Raw genomic sequence first — 23810 nt, forward strand, 5'->3', positions numbered from 1 at the left:
TCTGCCTGCCCTTCTAATGCTTGCTTTCTTTTTTTTCTATTATTTGATCCGAAAGAACAGCTGGAATCTGATACCCAGAGCAAAAGAAATGTTAGGCTGGAAGAGGAAAACAATTCAGAACACACTGAAGGGATGACTCCTATTCTGTAGAAACCTGAACTCTGTCTTTTACAATGTGAACCCTTCTTCCCTTTCTTCTGCTGTTACCCAATCACTGAGAGAGAGACAGCGTTACCATAAGATATAATATACCTGAAAACCCCACCTAACTAAGAGAGAGTGAAAATTCAGCTACTGCTTAACAGCTTCAAATTTTGGTGTTCATAGCTTTTTCCAATATGATCCCTCAGAAGCTCAAAACCAGATTTTTGTTTCCTGGAGGTTTCATCTTCACCTTATTTCACCGCTACTGACTTTGCTTCACTTACATTCTTGTTACTGCTTCAAAGTCACTAACTACAGGCTTCCATTTTGTTTTCCATGTATATGTTATACTAACAGATCAACACTGTCTTGTGGTCTTTAGATACTGCCTTCTCTCATTTTCATGAAAAAGATACACAGATGCAGATATACATATAGATAAACAGTACACATTTATGCATATTACCATATATTAAGGAGACAATAAAAAGCATAGCCATACACAGAAACAGCCATGTAACTTAGGTTCACAGCTTATGCTGCATTTGCTCTTCACGTTCTCAATTTCAGCATGTATGCAGTTTGGCTATAAACACGTTTTGTCAGAAGGTTTCTGGGTCTCTTCATATATATAAACACTAAAGCTACTCAAAAATACCAAATTAATCTGAAAATATCTATTTTAAGCAGAATTGGTGGCATTACACTAAATTTAACTGAGTAGATATAAAATATTTTATATTTCAGAGTATTTGCCATCTTCATTGGCAGGTTTTGAATTTCTTAAAAAGACTATGCAATATGAAGTATATATGCTTATCTGAGCCCTGGAAAGTAAAAGTTAAAATGCCATCACAGGCATCTACATTGATCTCTTTTAACAGTGAGTTTCATCAAATGAATCTGGATTCAGTCAAGAATCCTGCTAAAGATGCATCCTGCTTTCCCTAAATTGTGTGTTGGCACTTCAATGCTAAAAGACAACCCACAAAAATTACAAAAAGTTAAGTCAGCAAAGTAATCAAACTATTTCTCCATATAAATAAATCTATTGAGTAAGACAAAGCCATTTTACGCTGGTGCTTTTCATGATAGTATTGCATAACATAGGCAGTCTCTAGGGAGCTGCTTCTATTTCAGTGTGCAATTTCATTTTCAGCATAATTTGTCATATAATTGTGCCTTTAAATTTAGTCAATCCATTCATTTGTTCACGTAATTAATTCTGATTTATTTTCAAGCTCTCATATTGCAGTTCTTTCCTTTTTTCATTCTTTGCTTGTAACTTGATGTAGATTACATCGGTTTTTCAGATCCTTTTCAAATTGTCTAAATCCTACACATTGAATATTAGAAGTGAAAAGGTTTAGAGTTTGGAGGGGGTTGTTTGGGGTTTTATTTTTTCTTTTAATTTTTATTTCAATGAAGCAACAAGCTTCAATTTTCATTTAAGGCTGGGGTAAGAGCAATGTTTTAAAGGAATTCCAGACTATTTGCCATGGAAAAATCCTAATCTATTTCATGGCTATGGCTTGTATCTACATTTTATGAAAAAGACAAGGAAAAGTATAACTCCCATATTATGGAATTAACACTGGGGTTTTTAGATTTGTATGCACAAGGCAGAACAGCCTCTCAATGAATTTAATGACATTCATGTGCTACACCAGACTGTGTCACTTACAGTGCAGCCGGACACACATGAACTGCTCTTGCTTCATTTCAGACTGCTCCTGACGAATCTTTACCCTAATAAGGCTAGAGAGAGACAACCCTTTGATTGATTTGCTCGCATTGTACAAGACAATTGAAACTTTGGCCAGCTTTCTGTGGCAAGAAGAAAACCATAAATATGATTATTCATATTTCAGCTTTTTCTCTTTCTTCAACGTGTAGATGGAGCAGTGGCTCCATCTTTTATTGTTGTAATAAAGTATCCATTATTATAGTAATAAACGAAGAAACATAGATTGCGGTCCTTCATGTCAATGACTTTTATTCTTATACTGTATCAGAGCTCACCAAGTTCTTACTCACTGCATGCCGCAACTGGACTGTATAGAAGACCTCTGTTTTGGACTGAAGCAATAATGGTAGGATGAGGAAGCACCTGGATGCACAGGAAGGATTTTCTATTCATTTTCTGGGGCTGTATGGCTGCTTTTACAGAATCATGGAATCTCTTGTGTTCGGATGGATTTTCACACTTTTAAGTTTGCATCTCTTCTCTCTTGTCCTATCACTGGGTACCACTGACAAAAGCCTGTCCCTTCTCCTTCATTCACTCCTATCAAGTACACATAAAAATTTGTAAGATCCTCCTAAGCCTTCTCTGCTTCATGCTAACAGTCCCAGCTTTCTGACCCTCTCCTTGTTTGTCATTTTCTCTACTTGTTTATACATTTTTGTGGTCCTTCAATGACCTCGTTCCAGTTAAGCAATGTCTTTCTTGTAGTGGGGATAAGCACAGTTTGAAAGACCACCTCTGGATGTATCTGAATTCTGTAGTTGGGACTGGAAACTAAATGACACAACAGCAGTCACCTCAGTCTGAAGAACTGCTAGCTTCTAGAAAGGACCTTCCATTGTGTATTAAAACTCTCAGAACTCTATGCTAACCCAACTCTGCTGAGGTATGGCACAGGCTACTAAGCTTTCTTCCTAATTTTTGGCCATTGTCAAACTTTATTTGTCCATAAAATTTTATTTTAGATTTTTTGGAGAAGAATGTTGCTTTGGTTCTTTTCTGGCTTTTCAGGAAACTACAGGCTTACAACTCTCTGTAGTAGTATAATGTTCCCTTGAACAAAGTTCAAAGACCTAAATGCTGAATATATTTTGTAGTGTACTACGGAAATTCAAATGAAATAATTCAAATATGAAAAGTCTTAGGAAAGAGGAATACAGGTCTGACTAGAATATTTTGAATATAAACAATTTTTGACTACAGACATCATAGTTACAATTTCTCTGATAAAGACAGCACACGGATTTTGGCTGCTATTATAATGATTTTAAAATTCTGCACTCTTGCTTAGCTTAACTTCTTATACTAAGACCATGCCAGAGGAATGCAAATTAGATTTTTTTTAATCAGTTTTTTGTTGTTGTTTGAGAAGCTTCTTGTTTATATTTGTAGTGCTACCTGAGAGGAGTGTTTACTGGATTGCAACTAATTCTGTCTCCTGTCAATAAAAATGTTCAAAGACAAGGTGGGGAACAATTTACTTCTCTGAAATTCTAGAAATGGAGAACAATAAAAGCATGCATTTATTCATGCTAAAATACAGCCTTTCAAAAATAAAAAAGCTAATATTTTTTTCTAAAGAATTATTTAGTGATAGATATAAAACAGACATAGCAATAATAGTAATAATAACATGAGGACTAAATATTTATAACTAAAAGAACCCAAAAGATGAGTTACAAAGACAGATAACGAAACTTTTACGTTTACTAAAAATACAGTTTGACTACCATCAACATATGGTGAAATCATTAGAAATATAAGAGAGAATTTGTCTCTTTAATGCTCATTTATGGACCAGAACTAAGTGCAATCAAGCCCAATTCACAGTCTGATATGCAATTCCAGTGTATATGTTTATCAATTGATATTTGAATAGATTTGTTTCCTCATCTGTCGTCTCAATGTGGGCTCTGTGACTTCACAATTGTTTTTGCAGTGAAACAAAATAATGCTGTAAGCTTTATGTTTTCTAAAGGAAGTGCCTTGGGAAGTAAACAATAACTGTAAAATTATCTACAAAAGATATTTACAAAAGCAGAAAAATATCTAAACACACTGAATTTAACTCCTTTAAATTGTGTTTTCTCTAATGTTACAATTAAAAATTGAAAAATGCTGTCATTAATCTATTTAAATTCTTTTGCTCTGTGGTCTTTTCTAACAAAAAAAAACCCCAACCAAACAAAAAAACCCCAGACAAACAACCATCAAACCCAATCCAACAATCAAAAAAAAAAAAACCAAACCAAAAATTTCCATGTTTACTACATTAAAAGAGAGCCCTAATAGAGAAAAGTTTAAAAAACTACTTGCTTCTGATGTCATATAAGGAACATCCATACCCATCCCTATTCCCATCCACAAAGTCAAGACTGTTATTCAAGTACCTACAAATAAAGGAGAGAGACGGAAAATGTCCTTTTACTTGCCCTATACTTGTGTGGGGTTTTTAACTGGGATAACTTCATGGTGTCAAGTCATGGAGAAAAACATCTCTTTACCAATTAGGTGTCCCTGTCTGATTGCAACAGGATGATGGTTTCACCCAGTAAACTCCATTTAGAGCACTGATCAACATGTGATTTCAAGCTGGAAGTCAGCTTAGTAGAATGTTTCCAAACATAAAAGTCAAAACTGATACTTTGTTAAGTGTTGTGTGTCCCTTCTTTGCTCTGTGAGCTTTCCTCTTCCTTTCCCCCATCCCTTCCCAATAAATCTAGTGCTGTCATTGCTTATTCCACCTTTTTCTTCGCTTTCCCTTTTGCTCCTGACACTTCCCTTGCATCTGTTCTACCTTGCTTTCTCTTTCCTTTTTGTCTAATACATCGTATGCGTACTTCCTCCTTTGAGGTGATAATAAAAGCCAGCTGCAATAGACAAAACAAACAGGTATTATGCAAATATACACATCCCTATAGCATGATAGAAAGTGGACTCCAAGAAGAGGTTAAAATTATATTTGACTGTGTACAATGTATTAGCCAACAAATAAGCAGATGAGAATCACTGCAGCAAGCAAAAGCATCTTGGAATTGAATAAGAAAAAAACCAAATACGTAAAATTTGACACACAAGAGGTGTCAATGGCAGATCCTAAACTAAACCCCACATGAAGTTACCAACAACATTAACAAGGGTATTTCTTAGAGCCACACACTCAAGTTTTGATTTCCTTTTACAAACATAAGGTCATAGCACTGAACTGCATAGACTCATTGCAGGCATGTGAATAATGCTACCACTTTTAAAAACACAAAACAAAAAAAAAAGTGACAAAAAAAATTAAGAAACAAGCATTTAGAAAGAATTCTCAAGTTAAGCAGTCTTATCCTCAAAATGCAAGCATACGCCCATAAACACCCGAAGTCAGGAAGTATGTATGTTTGTAACAGTTAGGTTTCCTGCATGCCTCTACACTCCTATGTAATTGCCTCAACTGCTCTGGCCCGCTCAGTGCTACCTTCATCCAAAGACTCTTTGAGATGAGGAGATGTACTCACATTTAGAAAATAAGGTCCACACAAGTATAGCAATGATGGCAACTTTTATGTAGACTCATTGTCACGAGAAAGAACAGCAGTGCTGCCCCTTCTATATATCATGCTAATGGATAAAGAATTTGCATGAAACATGGGAAAGGTGATTTAATATTTTTGCCTGAGAGGTTTTAGTTCAGCCGAATGTCTCATACCCAGGCTATAGGATATACTGCAGGAAGAGCCTTCAAGTATTGTTGAATTTTATATTCTACAAAATAACATGATTTTATTTATCCATTAACAGAATAATATAGAACAAGCATGACCTAGCAAAGCACTTACAGTAATGGAAACACATCCTCTAAACCCTACTCTAAGGACTATGTGGTAAGAAATGTAAAATATTTGGTAAAATAACTGGACTTGAGCATGGAATGGAATTTATAGCTAGCTTGCAACCTAGGTAGAATGGCACATATTCTATAGACTAATACTTGGCTTCTCAAGGAGCAAGGTCTGTCAGGGAGAGATGGAAGCCAGATACTGGAAAGGAGCAAGAGTATCTTTGCCAGCAAGCAAACTAATTGTGACAATTTTTTATCTAGCTTCATCAGGGGATGCAGACCACAGCCTGCAGGTAAGTTGACATATATGGAGATAAGGGCGTATGTGGCCATGAAAGTGACTCTCACACTGCCCATGAAAATACAGGTTAATCAGGAGTGCTTGTTGGAAGTGTCTGTAAACTAATTTGTACAACCTATGACACAAACAGGAGAAACTGGAAGTAGTTGCAGAGTTTTGTCCTCACTGAAGTTAGAACTCATACTGTGGGACAGCCCACGCAACTGTAGAGACATGATCAACGCAGAAAGGCTCTTCAGGAAAGGCAGGCAAGAAGGAAGAAGAGAGGGCTGCACTCTGCTTGGAGTTGTGGGTGGAGGGAGGCAGCTGAAAAAAAAAAAATAAATATACAGGACCCTGCTATAGGTGAGGTGGCAGGTCCAGGGAGACCTGGTAGCCAGGATCAGAAGGAAGAGCCAACAAAGGAGACATTGTGCTGGGTACATGCTTCAGTGTATGTCCAGAGGAGGGTGACCGAGATGGTGAAAGCCTCTAGGGCAAGACTTATGAGGAGCGGCTGAGATCACTTGGTCTGTTCTGCTTGGAGAATAGAAGGCTGAGAGGGCAATCTCATCGCAGTCCACAACTTCCTCAAGGGGGCCAGCGGAGGGGGAGCTGCTGATCTTCACTCTCTGGTGACCAGTGACAGGACACAAGGAAATGGAATGAAGCTATGACAGGAAAAGTTCAGATCAGACATTGGGAAAAGGTTCTTCACTGAGAGGGGGATTGGTCACTGGAACAAACTCCCCAGGAAAACGGCCACAGCACCAAGCCTGTCAGAGTTCAAGGCACATCTGGACAATCTTACTCATAGGGTTTAGTCTTAAGTCATCCTGCTAGGAGCAAAGAGTTGGACTTAATGATTCTTATGGATCCCTTAAAACTTGAGATATTCTATGATTAAGAGGAACAGGTGGACAAAGCCTTCCCTAGACAACTGCAATAAACCTCACAATTGTAGATCCTAGGGAATTTTGATCACTGATATATGCTGGGAGTACAGTGCAACAGGCCCCAGACAATCAATGAGGTTTCTGAAGAGTATCAAGGACCATGATTTATAGATGTGCTGGATGGGACAGCTAGGAGAGACAGTCCGTTGGACCCAATACTCACAAATAAGAACTGGTTACATATGTGAAAGTCATTGAAGACTTGACAGCAGCAGCCATAAGATGGAGGAGTTTTAGATCCTGAAAGAAGTGAGCAAGGTAAGCATAGAAACACAGACCGGACTTCAGAAGAGAAAATTTCAGCTTGGTTAGGAAACTGATAAGCAGGATCCAAATGGAGACCACTCTGAAGGGTGGAAAAACAGAGTTGCTCATTACTTTTCAAAGATATCCTCCTCAAAACAGAATAATTTGCAAGAAAATGAGCAGACATGACAAGAAGTCAGCTTGGCTGTACTCCCGACCAAACTTAAAATAGAAAAGGAAGCATATACAAAGTGGAAGCAGAGGAGAAATACCAAAGCACTGCCTGGACATATTCAGTACAATTAAAAAAGTCCAAACTTGCTGGAGTTGAAATTGGCAAGGAATGGAAAAAGCAACTTCTACAGGTGCAGCAGCAGAAAAAAATACATGGAAACTGCAGACCTTCTGCAGAATGGGACAGATGATCCTGTGAGGGTGGACATAGAAAAGGATGAGCTGCTTTCTCTGCCTTAAAATTTACTGGCAAATCTCATGTCTTGTGGATCCTTGTGCCCAATGGTAGAGTCTTTGGGGAGAGAATTATTGTCCTCAGCAGAGAGGGACGAAGTTAGACACTACTTAAGTTGGACATCGATAAATTCCTGGGACTGGATACATCAGAAGCTTTCAAAAGCTTTGAGGAAGGAAGGCTATGTCATAGCAAGGCTCACTCTACCATCCTTAAAAAGTTTTCATAGTTGCAGGAGCTCCCCAATGACTGAAGAAAGGTAAACATCATGTCCTATTTCAGAAGAAACAATAGGAATGATCTTAGGAGCTTTGAACCTCCCTCACCCTCATTGGAAAATTATGGAGTAACATTCACGAAAACTACTTACAGAGAAGTGAATCTTTGCTGGCTTGATATCAAGGTGCATTGTGTTTGACCACAGTAATTGCCTTTCACAATAAAATTACAAGCTTTACAGAGGAAAAGGAAAGCAGTGACATCATTTGCCTTGACTTAAACAAGGTTTTCAAAACAGACTGTCACAGCCGCTTTCAAAGTTATCCCTGTTTTAAGCAGGAGGTTGGGCTAGTGACCTCCAGAGGTCCCTTCCTACTTTGACCTTTTCATAGATTTATGATGTAAGGCGAAAATAAATTTACATTTTATGCAGTTGTAAATTAGAACCACATGAATTTACATACTTCATCTGTTACTTAAATACAAAAGGGACATCTTAACTGTACTTCCAAGATTCCTTACGGAAACACTTTCTATAGTCAGCCTCATGGCATTTAATTAAACCTAAGAGTCAAGATGACTTTATCCTATAATTTCAGCAGATACTAAGTACTGACTGAATATTCTGGAACCTATTGTTATAACATACTGAGAAAAAAAACCCGTGATCTATGCAATTTTAGTATATCAGCTTCTCTCTTTACAAGGGTCACAACAATAACTATTATGATAACTAAGTCATTGAAAAGAAAAATAGTTTTATACTGTACAGATTGACTAGAGATTCTTTTTTCATTATTTAGCAGTAATTGTAACAAAGCTTATCAGTCTTGGTGTAGTAGTAGCTTTTCAACTTCTCCTAGAGGACTGACGCATAAAAGGTCATGTAAACACAACAGATCATATAAAAACCTCCACCACCATAGCTTTAAGAAACACTTGAAAACTCTTATTATAATGTGCAACTGGAGAAAACAAGCTTGATGCCACAAATTTTTGTGAAAGAGCAGCATGATAATATAATAACATCCACAGTTAACTACATAGATCATTATTTAATTTTCTGTCACCAAATAATGCTTCAAGGTTGAATAAAAAAATCCCACAGATGGCCAATATATGCAACCCTGAAACCTTAGGCAAGAAGACTTTTCAACTCTTTTTATAACCAACTGCCCAAAAGATATCTATGAATTAAAGGAAAATTTCAATTTTTCAGTTTTGAATATATATATTAAAATGTTGGCCCTGCCCTGACACACGTACACACACCCATAGCCCCCAAGCACACAGGCAGCCACAAACCCCCGCAGTTCTTTTACAAGTGAAAAGACAGATGTCAATCATTTATGTTTCAAAGTCTAAAAAGCAGAACAATACTACCAAACACATGGGAAAATTTCACATCATACTTGTACAGAGCACCAGCTATAACAAAGAATTGATAAACTGATCAGCAATGCTACTTGTCTAAAAAACGTCATGGCAAAAAACCCCATGAGACAGGAAATAGATTTCACATGGTAGCCCTATAAGCTGTCAAAACTTTGTTTCATATTTTTATTTCAAGGAAAAAGGTTACCTTAATTTGATTAATAACTCCCTTGAAAAAAAAGTGTTCAAAGAAACCAGAGACTGTCTTTAAAGCTTGAAAATTCATAAAAAGGTTTTATCCAGATCATTTGTAAAAGCGTTGTGAGACATTCAGAGGAACGTGCACACATGCTTCAGAAGTTCAGTGTTATGAAAGCTCATGACACCAATCCTCTAAACCAAACTGTCGCAATTTCTTAAAACTTGTGCAAATTTATTATCTGCATTGCTACCACAAATGAATCTGTAACGAAAATACTTTCTTTCCATAACCAGTTGAACATCCTAAAAATTTTATAAAATGTAATAAATTATGAAAAAGTACACTGAAAACCAGCAACATTTATCATAAACTGAACTGTGATACATTGAAACACCTTATAATTGATCTGTACGCGTATGAGGGTGACAGCAGGAATGCACATTAAAAAGGAAAATACATATTACTGTGAAACTAGTCCTCCTTCTCTAAAGCTTACAATAAAGCACTACAATTGCAAGCTATCTTATTGTCACTTTAACACATGTAATAAATACCCCATTCTCATCCACAAAGGCCTGTTACTCTTACTCATACAAACAGCTGATTATAGAAGTAGGCATAACTTTTTCTGAAGCTTCTATGTATGTTCCCAAAACATTTGAAGCTTTTTCCTGATCTGCTTGGTGAGATTCACAAACAGACAGAGCTGGCATCTATTGTATTGCTCACTTAATGTGTGCTTTTTTCATTTAGATTTCTGTATAGAACTTCCTCATCAGAGTATTAGCACTTTGACATAATTCAATATTTGCCTTTTCTAGCCCAGTCCTTGCTTCAGTCACAGAAGAACTCTTTCATACCTCATAGAAAATGACTGGTAGAAAGGGGGTTTATGTCTTGTTACTTGTTCATAGTGCCTCACTAGTCCATTCCTTGTTTTCCAAGAAAGGTGGTGTTGGGATAGTTGAATGTTGTTGTAGCACACAGCAGTTCTACATTCTACTCTACCATTTCATAATATTTCATTTATTTCATAATCAGTGATTACATTATTGTATGAGTGACCCTGAAAGACCATCGGCACTGTAGAAGAACACATGAACCAATACAGACTTCAAAAAGATGAATTTTCTACTGTGACTATTTTGATTTAGTCAAGATTTCCCCTCCCAGTCTGATCTGCAAGCCTGAAATTTTCTATGACTTCTGAATCTAAACAACATTTTACTCCTCTCCCAAATTCAAGACGTGAATTCTAAGTTCACATATTGTACAAGGTATTTCTACCTAAGGTAGTTTCAATATTCCTTTTCTGTCTCTCTTTGCTTTTTAAAGTAAGGAATAAAAAGCTTTTGAGTTGGTATTTGAAATGGGAAGTAGAGCCAAGAGGAAGTACCAGAGAAGTCTTCTTGCTAGTAATACCCCAAAACCTACTTAGAGATTATTCTTCTCTCAAAGATCATTAGCAGTTGCAAGCACACACTTCGCTCAGCACAATACAGATATTTCAGCTTTCAGAAAGAAACAGCACACCCTCAGTAATGGAAAACCAGCAAATAATACAAGGAAGCATTTACTATAAAAGTGCCCAGTTCAGTGTGAAAGAGCTTATGCAAATCACCATATGTCAGGTGAAGCTAAGAGAGCTTTAGCTAATAATATTTCATTGTACTCCACTTCTCTAGCTCATAAAGTCAACAAGCCCATCTGATCCTGATATCATAAGTTATGGGACGCAAAACAAACAGCAGATTTAAAAGTTGTCGGTCGGTGAGATTACAACCAGAATCAATCCCAACTAGTATCCTTACTAGCTCTTAATCTCTTCAATTTCATGTAACTTACTAGTTACCACAGTATCAATTACCTTAGTTGCAAAGTTCACATATTGCATAATATCATAACATAGTATTTTATATAATATATAATGCAGTTAAATTTAGACAACCACTACTATGTTTATTAATAGAAATACATCAATGTAAAATGCTACTTAAATCAAGTGAGCAATTAAAACATCTAACTGTGATTTGTAGCACAAACTCAGCATCCAACAATAAATGCTGGACAAGAGAATAAAAAAAGGCTTCAATAATAGCTGGAAATTCCCTACTCTGGTCTAATAAGGACATCCTTCATTGCAATTAGACCAAACAATTAGAATAGAAAGGGTCTGTGAAGCTCTCTCTACTGACTGTATTCACATAATACTGTCAATGGTGAGGGCAAAACCTCAGAGTGAAATCTCACATGAGTCCCAGCTTTAAATACAATTATTGACACTTTGAAGAATAAGCAAGTGAATCAAGAAACATTTAGCTTCTGGTGCCATCAGACATTAAGCACATGGAGTCACCCCACAAGAAGTATCCCAATGCATAGATGCAAGAACAGCGACAGCGGTCCGTTACCATGGAATATCCATTGTGCTTGATAACAGTCATCCAACAGACCATTAAACCAAACTAAACTAAAACCGTATTTTAGCTTTTTTCTGTTGTCCCTTTGTCACCTGATCAAATGAGTGAAATACCACTGTAACTCACATAGTCTGCAATTAAAAAGAGTTATTATCACTTCTAACTGGTTCACAATGTAGTCTGTGAGGTATGACTGTAAGCAAAAGATACAACAGGATTGTGCAGCAAAACATCACATTTTAAAAAAAAAAAAAAAAGAGTGGAGAGAGCATACTGTAATAAAATCCAATTCTTCCTTTGTTTATCCTGCTCTAAAATTGCTTGGTTCACATGATTCATCCACACCTAAGATGACATGTCTGCTTCAGTGAGCACCCAGGCTAAAATTCAGGTTCAACCTGCTAGAATAGTTAGCAACCTTAACAATATAGGAGAGAGATTATTTCCTTTAGAATTCATTTCACTTCAAGACTTCAATCTTGCAAGAATTAGAGCCTTCAGCCTCATCTCCCTATAGGCTGTCTAGCAGTCTACCCAAAACCTCACCTCTCTGGCTTGTCTGCGTTCCAGCAAAAAACACAGTCAAAAGGCCCTGAAAAACAAGCATCAGAAACCCATACTTGGACAACGTTGTGTTATCCTGCCTGCATGGTGGAAACCGAACCGTTACAATTCTGAAACACATGAACAGGACTACCCATTCCTGGGTCAGTCATCAGCTGACTTCTCCGTCTACACAAAGGCATAGACTCACAATTGCTGCATTAAATTCTCAGTATAACACAAGGTTGTCCAGAAAAAGATCAATTCAGGTAACACTACTACTTTTTCTAAAGTACACAAAAATCATGAATTAAAAAGTATAGTTTTGTCTCAAGCAATCTCGCTCTCAGCGTCCCAGGCAGTACATCAGAGAAGACAAGGGAGCAGTTCTGCATCAGGAGGGATGTCTGATGCAGCACGTGGAGAGAAGTGACCACATTCCTTATGTTGCCGGTGTTCCTCAGGCTATAAATACATATAGTTCAGAGTAGGCTATTGTGAATTTCACACGTACGTAACAGAAAAATTTGGGGTTTACGTAAGAAAACAGAGGATGAACTCTCTTAAAACTACAGCTGTTATTTCTATTTCAGATAACCAGACTTTAAAAAAATTATAAGGGCTTGCTTTCTGCTTTTTTAATGAGCTGCAAAAAAACTGGCATCAAATCAGTGTTTTATTAGAAGCATTTAAAGATATACACTGTGAATGTTAGAGTTCGGGCTGCTCTAATTTAAAGAGGATTGTGTGTTTTGCACAAAGATGTGTGTAAAAATGTACTGTTATATTTTAATATGATTTGACATAAATCTTAAAGAGAAAAGTAGTGAAACCGACAGCTAGAGTTGGTCTTCGAATAAATCCTGACACACTCACTGTCTGAGGTTTTTTTAAAAAAATTACCTCCCAGTCATACTGCAAACAATAGGGGCTTGAAGTCAGGAAAGCTTTAAATCATTTTAGCATAGTCTATGCATGCACAATATGAAATATATTCAGGTGTTCTCTTTCCTACTCTCAGAAATCACTGTGTTTCTGACAGATACTTCTGCTCTCAAACATCTCTAGTAATGAAGACTTCATGCTTCTCCTATACAGTCTATTTCAGTAGTATTTTTGCCATTATAAGATTTTAAATTATATGTAATCCAAGTCTTTCTTGCAATAAAGTTAGAAAGCACTTAATTCTTACCCTATTTGTCCTGTATCTGGACAACAGATTATCCCCCTTTTCAGGAGCTTATCATGTCAAATCAAGATTTCTCATTTATTCCATCTTCTCCTCTTTTGACTTTGAAGCCATACTTACTGATAGAGTCTCTCATCATGTGTATTTTTTTTTTAACCAATCAGATATGTTTCCCTTTTGGGAAAATCCATGTTTTTCTTGAAGTATAATAACCAAAACATTACAAAAGCATTACTGAAACTGAATAGAGGTGAAAAAATGTCTCTCAATCTCTATATAGAATCAAATAATTCAGGCTGGAGGGACATCAGGACATCTTTTGTCCAATCTTTAGCTCAGAGCAGGGTAAGCTTTGAGGTCAGACCAGCATGCTCAGAGCTTTATGCAGTCTGACCCTGAGAATCTCCAAGAATGGAGACCAAGCAGCCTCTCTGGGAAATCTGTTCCACAGTTTAACTCTCCTCAGAGTTAAAAAGTTTTTCCTTATATCCAGTCTGAACTCCACTTTTTTCGGTTTACAGCTATTGCCTTTCATTCTCCCCCACGCATGCCCATGAAGCGCACAGCTCCATCTTCTTGCTAACCTGCTTGTTGGTATGGACAAGCTACTGTTACATCCTCCCAAAGCAGTCTTTTCTCCAGGCTGAACAAGTCCAGATCCCTCAGCCTCTCCTCGCAGAAGTGCTCCAGCTCCTGACCACTCCGGGCATCCTCTGCTGATCTCACTTCAGTTAGCTGATGTCTTTCTTATACTGGGGGACCCAAAACTAGATGCAGTATCTAGATAAGGTCTCACAAGTTCTGAACAAAAGGGGGACAATGTCTTTCCCCCAATCTCCTGTCCATGCCCCTATGAGTACAGCCCAGATGCCACCTCTTCTGGCCCCATGTCAGACACCTGAGGTACTTAATTGCCACGGGCCTGTAAGTCGCACATGATCCACTAACCAGTACACCCTGGTCCCAACCATCCAACCAGCTTTTTATCCATCTAGTTTTCATTACACCCATCCAGAGTGTAATGTTCAACACTAACAGCATTGAAAACCTTCTTAAATTCAAAGTATGCAACACTCATTGGTTTCTCTATGTTCACAAATCCAGTCATTTCTTTGTGGAAAGCAATCAGGTTGGTCAGCCATGAATTTTTCTTGTCAAATCTGTGCTGACTGTTCTCAATCACTAACTTCTCCTTCATGGGCCCAGACATAGGCGTTAGGAGGATTTAATGATTCCTCCACAACTACGTGCAAAATCTGCCTTTCTCCAGTCATCAAATCACATCCCAAATTTTGAACCCTCCATCCTGACATGATTTTACAGAGTCATCCTCAGTTTCTAATCCCTCCTTCCCTTCTCCACTCCCCCGAATAGCTACCTAATCTGTTGTTCCTCAGTCCGTATTTTGTCTATGGTGATTTCTGCACAAGGATGTTTATTTGTTTAAGTTTCACCACACCCTTTGGTGATTACTTCTCCATTCTTCACTGTTATTTTGAATGCTCAGTCTAGCCTCTAAACACTCTTAATTCTCATTAGTTTTGTAGATGGAAATTTTATCTACAAAATTTATAAGCAATGCATATTTCTATGTCATCACCCATCATGTTAGTGATAATATTGAATAAAGCCATGTCTAAGATCATAGCCAAACCCTTTTCACACTTTCACTCCGAATGTAAGCCATTTTGTCACTATGAGGAGCAGTTCTGCAAACAGCTTTGTGCTTTCTCTTTGTTGGTCCCCTCCAACCCTTACCATTCTGTGATTTCTATTTCTAAACCTCAGATATACATCAGAAAAATACATTTCCCCCAGGTGTAGTGAAAGTAAAAAATCCTATACTCTTGCCATAGATTTTTAATCAACATTAAACAAAGTTCCTTGATTTTAGGAATGAGTCATGCATAGCCTCTATGTGCTTAATTTCTCCATATAGTGAAAGATTTTTGAATAGATTATACTTCATAGAGGTGACAGATATTCCTGATCTTGTACAGTTAGCACTTGACTTTTTGTACACATCTGGTTTTCCTTCATGAAGTTTGACTGAAATTTTTATAGGATGTTGTATGTACCCAGTGGACTGTAAAATCTGAATTTCTGCACCATCTCATCTTGGAAATACATATTGAAGTAAGTCTTAAAAGTATACAATGTTTATAATTAAAAACCTAATCTCCACTCTTTCTTTCCAAAGCTCATACTTATGTGAGTAATACCACTAAGCACTGCGAGACCAGTGCCAGGCTTACCAATGCAAATAAAGGTTTGTAGCACCGAGCTCTGTAGAGGCTCCCATATGTTACTACTGATGTCCATTATCAGACAAATAAATTCAGCCTTGGCATCCATCACCAAAAACACTCCCCAGGAAAGAAACAGTTTGCAGCAAAAAAAATCTGGAAACACCTTTCTTCAACGCCTTTATAGACTCCCATACACCCAAAATAACAGGATATTTAGATATCCATATCACCCTTGTAAATCCTACAGGAGCTGTATAGAAAATACAGAACTCCCAAAGGCCCTTCATGGACACTTACGAACCTACAAGTTGACGGTACAGAAAAGCAGGAGAACATACTTAAAAGGATCTTGATTGCCTTCCATGATTTCATACCAATTCCAAGTTCAGAGTATATGCAACCAGTACAGCAAAGCAAGGCACATTAGCATAGCAAGTATCAGACGTATTATTCCTTTGCCAACTTGGCAAATGAAGATTTCAACAGCAAGGATGAAGAAAACTGCATCAGTGCAGCTTCTGATCAATGACAGTCTCCTTGGAGAGGCAAAGGGTGTGTGAAATGTACACTGAACTCCTACTTTATTTTTAATAGCATTCATCTAAATATGGGATTAAGACTGGGAAGAACCTGTGCTAATTTTGACTGCACCAAGCACTGAGTGAAGCAAGTGCTTCATATTGCAAACAGATTAGAATTTTTCCAAGTGAATTCCACTGACTCTTTGAACACGTTCTCAAGATAGCAAGCTTGACATTTTGGCTCTTATTGCTGTACAAATCTCATATTTTGATCCTGTAATTCTCACTGTTCTTTCACACTCCCTTGTTTCTGAAGGCATGCTTGCTGCAGTGAGTGGAATGCAAGCAGATGCTCACATAATACAGTACCATATAAGGACACTCAGTAAGAAGTTGAAGACAAATTGTTATGACAGCCCGGTGCTACCCCATTGCCAATAGGTCTTTTTCAGCAAAACTAATTCGTTTTGGCACGGCGCTGTACTGGTAAAATAGCAGTATAAATTGCTTCCAAATGCAGCAGCCCATGGCTCACCAGTACCACAAACCACTTCCTGAAATAGTTGAGACTTAGACAGATTTTTACCTACTTTCACCTAATTCAACAGATTCTGCTTTTTTGCTAGCATCTACTCATTTATGATGGACTTTAAAAGACACCAGTAATTTTCAAACATATTGAAAATACCAGGATTCAGTAGTAGCATGATTACTTTCATGCAATTCTTCATTGCTGAAAAAAACCACACAAAAAACAACAACAAACAAAAAGCCCAACATCCTCTTTTCTGTAACTTAAGCTTTACTCCTGAAAAACCTTAACAGCTCCAGAACATTCTATTTTCCTTGCAAAGTTTTATAAGCAATTTCTTTAAGCAGCTATTTTTGTGCAATTTCATTTCAACAAATTGCCATTTTCTATTATTTGTTTCAAGTGAATAAAAGTATTACATATGTCAAGTTTAATTTAACTCTTTCATTTCAACCATGTGAAACAAATTTAGAATTTCCTTAAGAATTTGACTACCTTGAGTTTTAGTCTCCATCTTTGGAAGTCACAATTCAACCAGGTATAGGCTTCGAAACTCAAATATTTGTTCCATCAGCTTGTTAAAGAGGGTAAAAACTAATCCATGCTCAGAAAATTAATGTCTTTTTAAATATCAAGTTGGCAGTAAAATCTGAAGAATCTCAAATCAATAAATAGTTTTGAAAGGTGCATGTTTTTGTGCACGAGACAAGAAAAATCTCAGTCTCAGCTCTTCAGCTGTAAACAGCACCTGCCCATCATGCTTTCTTAAAATAGAATGTTCTATGCCCATCATACATACTAAAATTTATAGAAGGCTTTATTAAAAATAATAAAAGACATTTACATTAGGTGAAATTAACACTCCTAAATAAAGAACACTTTTTGCCCATCCACTAAATAGCCAGCTGTTTCCTTCACAGACCCTTAACCAGTGATCTATTCCAGGATTCATGAATGAAACATTATGTGTTTTATGAGGATAAAAAAACTGTCCATGTAGCTCACATTTATGATATTAAAGAAAAAAAAAAATAATGGGAAAGAAAACATCTTCAAGCTTACATGAAATCATAGAAAGAAAAGTGTCTATGTACAAATAATATGCAAGCCCACTACTTAGTTTCGTAGTAACTGCATCATTCTTGCCTAGCATGGTAGCTGTACAGGCAAATTCTGTCTCCCTGTTTTATTGGCTAGATTTCTAGAGTAACCAAACATCTCAATGGAATATTAGAAATTACACGAACTTTCACATACTCAAATTAAGAAAAAAAAAAAGCCAAAAAAGAAAAATAGTCAAATTAGAAGAAAAATCACCACAGAAAATCTGCCCAGGAAGACATTTCCAATACAAACTTCACGAGATAATGAGAGCATACAGCAATCCTGAAGAGATGCCAAAGTCTTGCCTGAGGCCAGTAAAACTTTACAGTGCTGTTTATAATGGTCTGGCCTGAAGCAGTTGACAAACCAATATTCTTGTGATTGTGATCTGTAAGTACTCAGGAAGCCCTCTCTAGGAAAGATTCTCTGTAAACAATGACTGACTATTAAAATTATAGCGCGGTCTCTGTCTGTAGACAAGCCAAAGGTTTGAATTACCCAGAAGCCTCAAATTACACACGTAGATCTTCCATTTTTTAAAATTTTAGAGATTCAAAATTCTAAGACACAACTATTGCAATTAGGACATGGTCCAACTCTATCTTTTGCTTAAAGATGTTATATAATTGTTGTATTCTCTATGATAGAAATTATTACATGCCTAAAGAACATATAAGGGGAAAAATATTTTGAAGGACATCTCTGTCTGGAAAATTATTCTTCAACATTAGAGCATCTCTATTCAGAAATTCCTTTTGGACTGCTCAGAATTGCTAACTGCTCTCCATGTGTTCTTTTCCTACCGCCTTAGCACATATTCTAGATTTGTCTAGACCGCCTTATGTGAGACCTTTTGAGAAATCTTACTAACCGTATGGAACTTAATATCTATCTGTAGCTTTTTTGTGTTGCGTCTGTTAAGCAAAGTTTTCAAACACGTTCATGAATAATAACATTAGAAACAGATCAGGGCTTAGAAATAAACTATTGTTTGGCTTACAAACAAACAATGGCCACAGCCAGGAATCTTTTTTTTTTTCTTCCTTCTTTTGTGGGAAACATTAAGTATTCCTTTAATATTAGGAATTCTTTTAAAATCAGTTTGAAAACAGCCTTCGGCCTTCTCAAAAGGTAGGGGTTACTGTTAATTGAGAAAAGCTTTTAAAAAAGTTGACACCCTTTATCCCTGAACAAAGATTACAAGCACAATAAGTTGTAATCCTTGGCTTTGCAATACTGCTTTACGAGGTTAAGAAGATGAATGTTCATTGCTTTTAATCCTTACCATGATTTACGAGGCTCTGTGTATCCTTTCCCCAGAGCATCTAGAACTGTGCGGTTGTGCTGCCTGCTGCTTAAATTACAGAGACATCTGCAAAGTAAATTATGGATTGTTGTCCCACAATCAAGCTGCCTCTTCATCTCTCCTGTAGTATTTCCTTGATAACAACAAAAGGATTTTTTCCTATGTTTATCACTCTTGTTTTGCCAGACTGGGTGATATTATGACGACCTGGAAAACTGTCTGCTATGCACACTTTCAAAGAACACGTTCAGCTCTAAAACCCACAGTGAAAAGGAGAGGAGGGAATGTGCTGTGAGGGACAGGGCAGACAGCTACATAATGTTTGGTCTCTGTGTTAAGCTCTTCTAAGTTCACAAATCTAGAGCCTATTTTCCTTATCTTAATAGAAATTTAATAGCTAAATTTAGCAGAAATTTATATAGCTAGAACAAAGATTTGAGCACTTAAACCCATGCTGAATGAGAAGAATACATAGCTTTTTGTTGTAGTAGTACTGCTCTATCACATGTTCACTAATATGCTGACTTCCACATCCTTACTAATATGCATGTGTACCAATGTAAACATATCGAGCCCATATGGGCCAGTCTAATCCATATGAAAAGCTGAGTTCATACACAATATATATGTACATTTGTGCATCTAAAATAGTGTAGAGTTTGTACCATAGCACTGAGAATTAGATCACTTACCCTGTTTAAAATCTTAAAACAGATATTTAACTAGGCCCCTAATTTCTTTTTAACACTTTATTTCATTATATATGCACTGAGAATATAAACTCATTATCAAGTCACACGCCAAGCCTGCCAAGGTTCACCTTAGTCCACACAGGGGTGTTCTCAGAAGGTATTCTACTAAGTGCTGATCTCATCAGTTGAAAATAAAATTTAATAAAATCATTCCACATTATTTGCTCTCTATTAATCCTTCTCATTGCATTTTCACACCGTCTACCTGAATGCCCTGAAACAATATGCAATTTTGATTACAATCCAGGTGCCAAAGAAACCCCCAAACCCACATTTTAAAGGCAAAGTACATATATCATCCAAAAACTGTTTTACAAAGCAGAAGTGATAGTTGCATCCCAAGTTCCTGTGGCACAATTCCAGCGAGCCTAGTCAAGATAACAAGTGCTGATCACACTGACATCAGAGAAGCTTTCTTTTATATATTTGGCAGAGTCACTGAAATATAGTCTCAATTTCCTAATTCATTTTAACTATGTCAGAAGCCCAGAGTTTGGTAAGTGATATTTGTGATATTTGTCCCAAAAAACAAGCACTAAAGATAGCCTTGAGTAAAAAGAAAAACTAGCATCCAGATACTTCCAACTTTTTATCTGAAGTTTTCACCAGAATTTTGTGGCAAATATACATCTTGAATTTTTGAGCATTTACATAAGATGTATCACACAGTTACCAAAATGCAGCCATGTGTAAAAGAACCTGTCTTTTGTATCAGCTGCACAACTGCACTGGACAGCATAAAAGCATATTATCTGTTGAAATCAAGGGTAGCATTCTTACTGTAAAGAAAATATCAATAATGTTTTTAATAAGCACAATATATAAAGGCTTTGATTTTATTTTCCACTGAAATTAAATGACAGTGAGCCTTAAATAACTCTCCACAGCTTTTGCCTTTTCCATATAAATTCATAAGAGGACAATCAGCATCTAGTTCTTCCTCACTCTACATCTGCCTACAAATGAAGTGTTCACAGCAAGCGTGCAACAAAGCTGGGATACACAAAGTACTCCATGTCACCTGCACTTTTTTCTCCAGTGTACAATGTTTCCTAGACCGAAGTGCTAAAAAAATATAACCCAAAAAACTCACCAACCTTTGCCATCTTCTGGAGCCTGTGCTTCAAATTCATTTAGGCTTTACCCTCAAAATATATGATAATTAACTTTAAAGTTACAGAATTTATAGCTGTCTCTAACTGATTTTTTTATTATTAACCCCAGCATTAAGTTCTTGCCAAGAAAACAGTAAAACCAGTTTATAGTGGATTCCGTAAGTAATGACTTAAGTAGGCAATGACATATTAATAAACATGAGGAAGCCTATGACATTGTTTTTTAGCAGAAATTTTTTCATGAGACTAAGGTATGTTTTTGAAATGAGACAAATACCATTTGACAAAAATAAGACCACACAATTACAAGAAAAAAAGCATCATAAAAATAAAAGTTAGGAAGAAAAAATATGTTTCTGTCCTTTAAGGATGCAGAACAGACTGTAAAGGTACCTATATTTTCTCCAATCTACATGTAAATTGAAATAGCCTGAAAAAGTAACAAACATCTCAGGCATTTGTAATTAGTGAAATGGTCAGCAGTACTATATTCTCTAGATATTGCAACAAAAGTATTTCTGTTGAGATATGCAGAAAAGATACTAGATTTCTGAATTTCTCCAGCTCAATTTCATGGGCCTGAAATAAATTTGTGTTTAATAAATTAAAAAAAAAAACAAAACAAAAAAACACCAACTCAAACCAAAAAACCCACAAAAAACAAAACTGAAGGGTGAGACCTGAGTCCATTAGGTTTAACACTATGAGTTGACTGCAATTACTACAAGTTCTTTGGAGATGACACAGATATCTACAGCATTTTTAAGCAACCTACCTGTTAATATGATGCCGCATCTTCGAAGACCTTACATAAGTGAAGTTCAGACGTTAGCTGGGCTCATTCACCACAATCCTCAACTGACTGGGTCACTATAGCCTGTAAAAAACATACAAAAGTTAAATTGTCATTGTCAACAGTTGTTTCTCATGAGAATAAAAAATTAAGAGAAAAAACCCCCATGAAGTCTGTTATTAGGGAACTCAATCTAGCATTAAAAAAAACCAAAGAAAAACTCGATCTCCATACAGCGCTTCTTCTTTGCCTCTTGTCTGAATACGGCAGGACACAGATACCCTGTGAAGCTGATGGACCCCACTCAGCAAACATTCAGAATGAACCTGTTCACGTTCCTTAGAGCTGTCTAAAACTTGTGGGATTTTTACTGCCAGTAGGCATTACTGCAGAGCATCATATTATGGCTCTGATTTGTATGCATTACCTTGGCTGGATTTCCTTTGTGTCAGCTATCATTCATCACAGCGTGAAAATAAACATACAAAGATTTCTTCAAAAAGGATGGAAGAGTGATAATATGAGCTAGGGACAAGGCATATAACATTTTGTTCTTTTCACAATGGTTTTGCAGCCAATTTTTTCACTACCATAATAGTATAAATCAGTATCATATATAGTGAGATAGTAATTTTTCTCATAAGTTCAAAGTCTATAACTCACAGAAGCAACTTCCATAACCAGCATATCATGAACTGGTTCCTATTACAGCTCTGAGACACATTCTTACGTGAACCTTGATCTAATGTTTAAGATCATTAGGAAAACAAAAACAAACGAAAAATGTTAGAAAATATTTTCTATTACTTCAATAGGATTAAAAAATTGGAGGGTTCTTCAGTGCTTTTTATTTTTTTATTCAGTTGTTTGTATATTGGAATTTCCGAATGCAGATGGACAGAAAGAAAAATGAATAGGAGGGAAGAAAAAAAGGAAATTAAAAAACAAGGGAGTCCAAAAATAAGGCTGAAGGGATATTAAAAGAGAGATGGCATCCAGATATAAGACTATAAAAGCAGAGAAAACTCAAGGGAAGACAAACAGCTAAGCTGGTGTATATCTATTTGCATTCTTTCACACCCAAGGCAGTATTCTTATTCAAGATAAGGGGCTACTAAAGAGAGATGTAATACCCACTCTGTGCCAAAACATTAGATTATATTAAATTAAGGCTTTTTGAAATTTACAAACACAGAAGTTGCAGACAAATTATGCAGGCAAAGGGGAATAAGCCATTTGTACAGACATTAATAACCCAGAATCTCCATACTTCAAGTAAACATTCAAACAAAAGCTAATAGTATACTACAACATACATTTTGAATTTATAAATGTATAACTTGCTTGGCAGTACTTCCAGTCTCCCCCTCCACTGGGTTAATACTAACAACTTTCAGCACCTTAGGAAGCTACAATATCTTATTTGGGGAAAAAAAAAAAAAAATAAATAAAAATCACAGCATTTACTTTAACTTCAGTGGAAGGAATTATTTATTAAAGATATAACTATATTTAATTTTGAAATTTTTACTACTATTCAACCACAAATTTATTATGCCCAAGTCATTTTATTTACTGAGAATAAGTTTACTGTAGTTGCAATTGACTCCAATTCCAGTAGCTGGCACTATTCAAATACTCAGACCAGATGGACATGGTGATCTTTTCTGCCCTTCAAATTCATCATATTTGGAATGAAGGCAGCAGCAGAACCAAACCTCCCCTAACTTAATTTGGTTGTTTTTTTTTTAACTTTCTAGAAAAGACAAGCTGGATTTGAATCACATGCTTTACTACAAGCTTACCAAAACAACAACATTTGC

General features: G+C 36.5%; 1 protein-coding gene across 2 annotated transcripts in view; it reads right to left on the bottom strand.

Annotated features, from left to right (window-relative positions):
- Positions 1 to 23810, bottom strand: part of LOC106887512 (cadherin-12) — a 564874-nt gene that overhangs the window by 345383 nt on the left and 195681 nt on the right. Inside the window, exon 2 of one of the 2 annotated variants that reach the window (XM_014941084.1) lies at positions 21970 to 22071. The gene's annotated coding sequence lies outside the window, so the exon portion shown is untranslated. Of the gene's footprint in view, positions 1 to 21969; positions 22072 to 23810 lie in introns of those variants that run through there. The other variant, XM_014941088.1, reaches the window with a different exon arrangement.

The sequence above is a fragment of the Calidris pugnax genome, unplaced genomic scaffold, assembly GCF_001431845.1.
Source record: "Calidris pugnax isolate Ruff unplaced genomic scaffold, ASM143184v1 scaffold8, whole genome shotgun sequence".
NCBI lineage: Eukaryota > Metazoa > Chordata > Aves > Charadriiformes > Scolopacidae > Calidris > Calidris pugnax.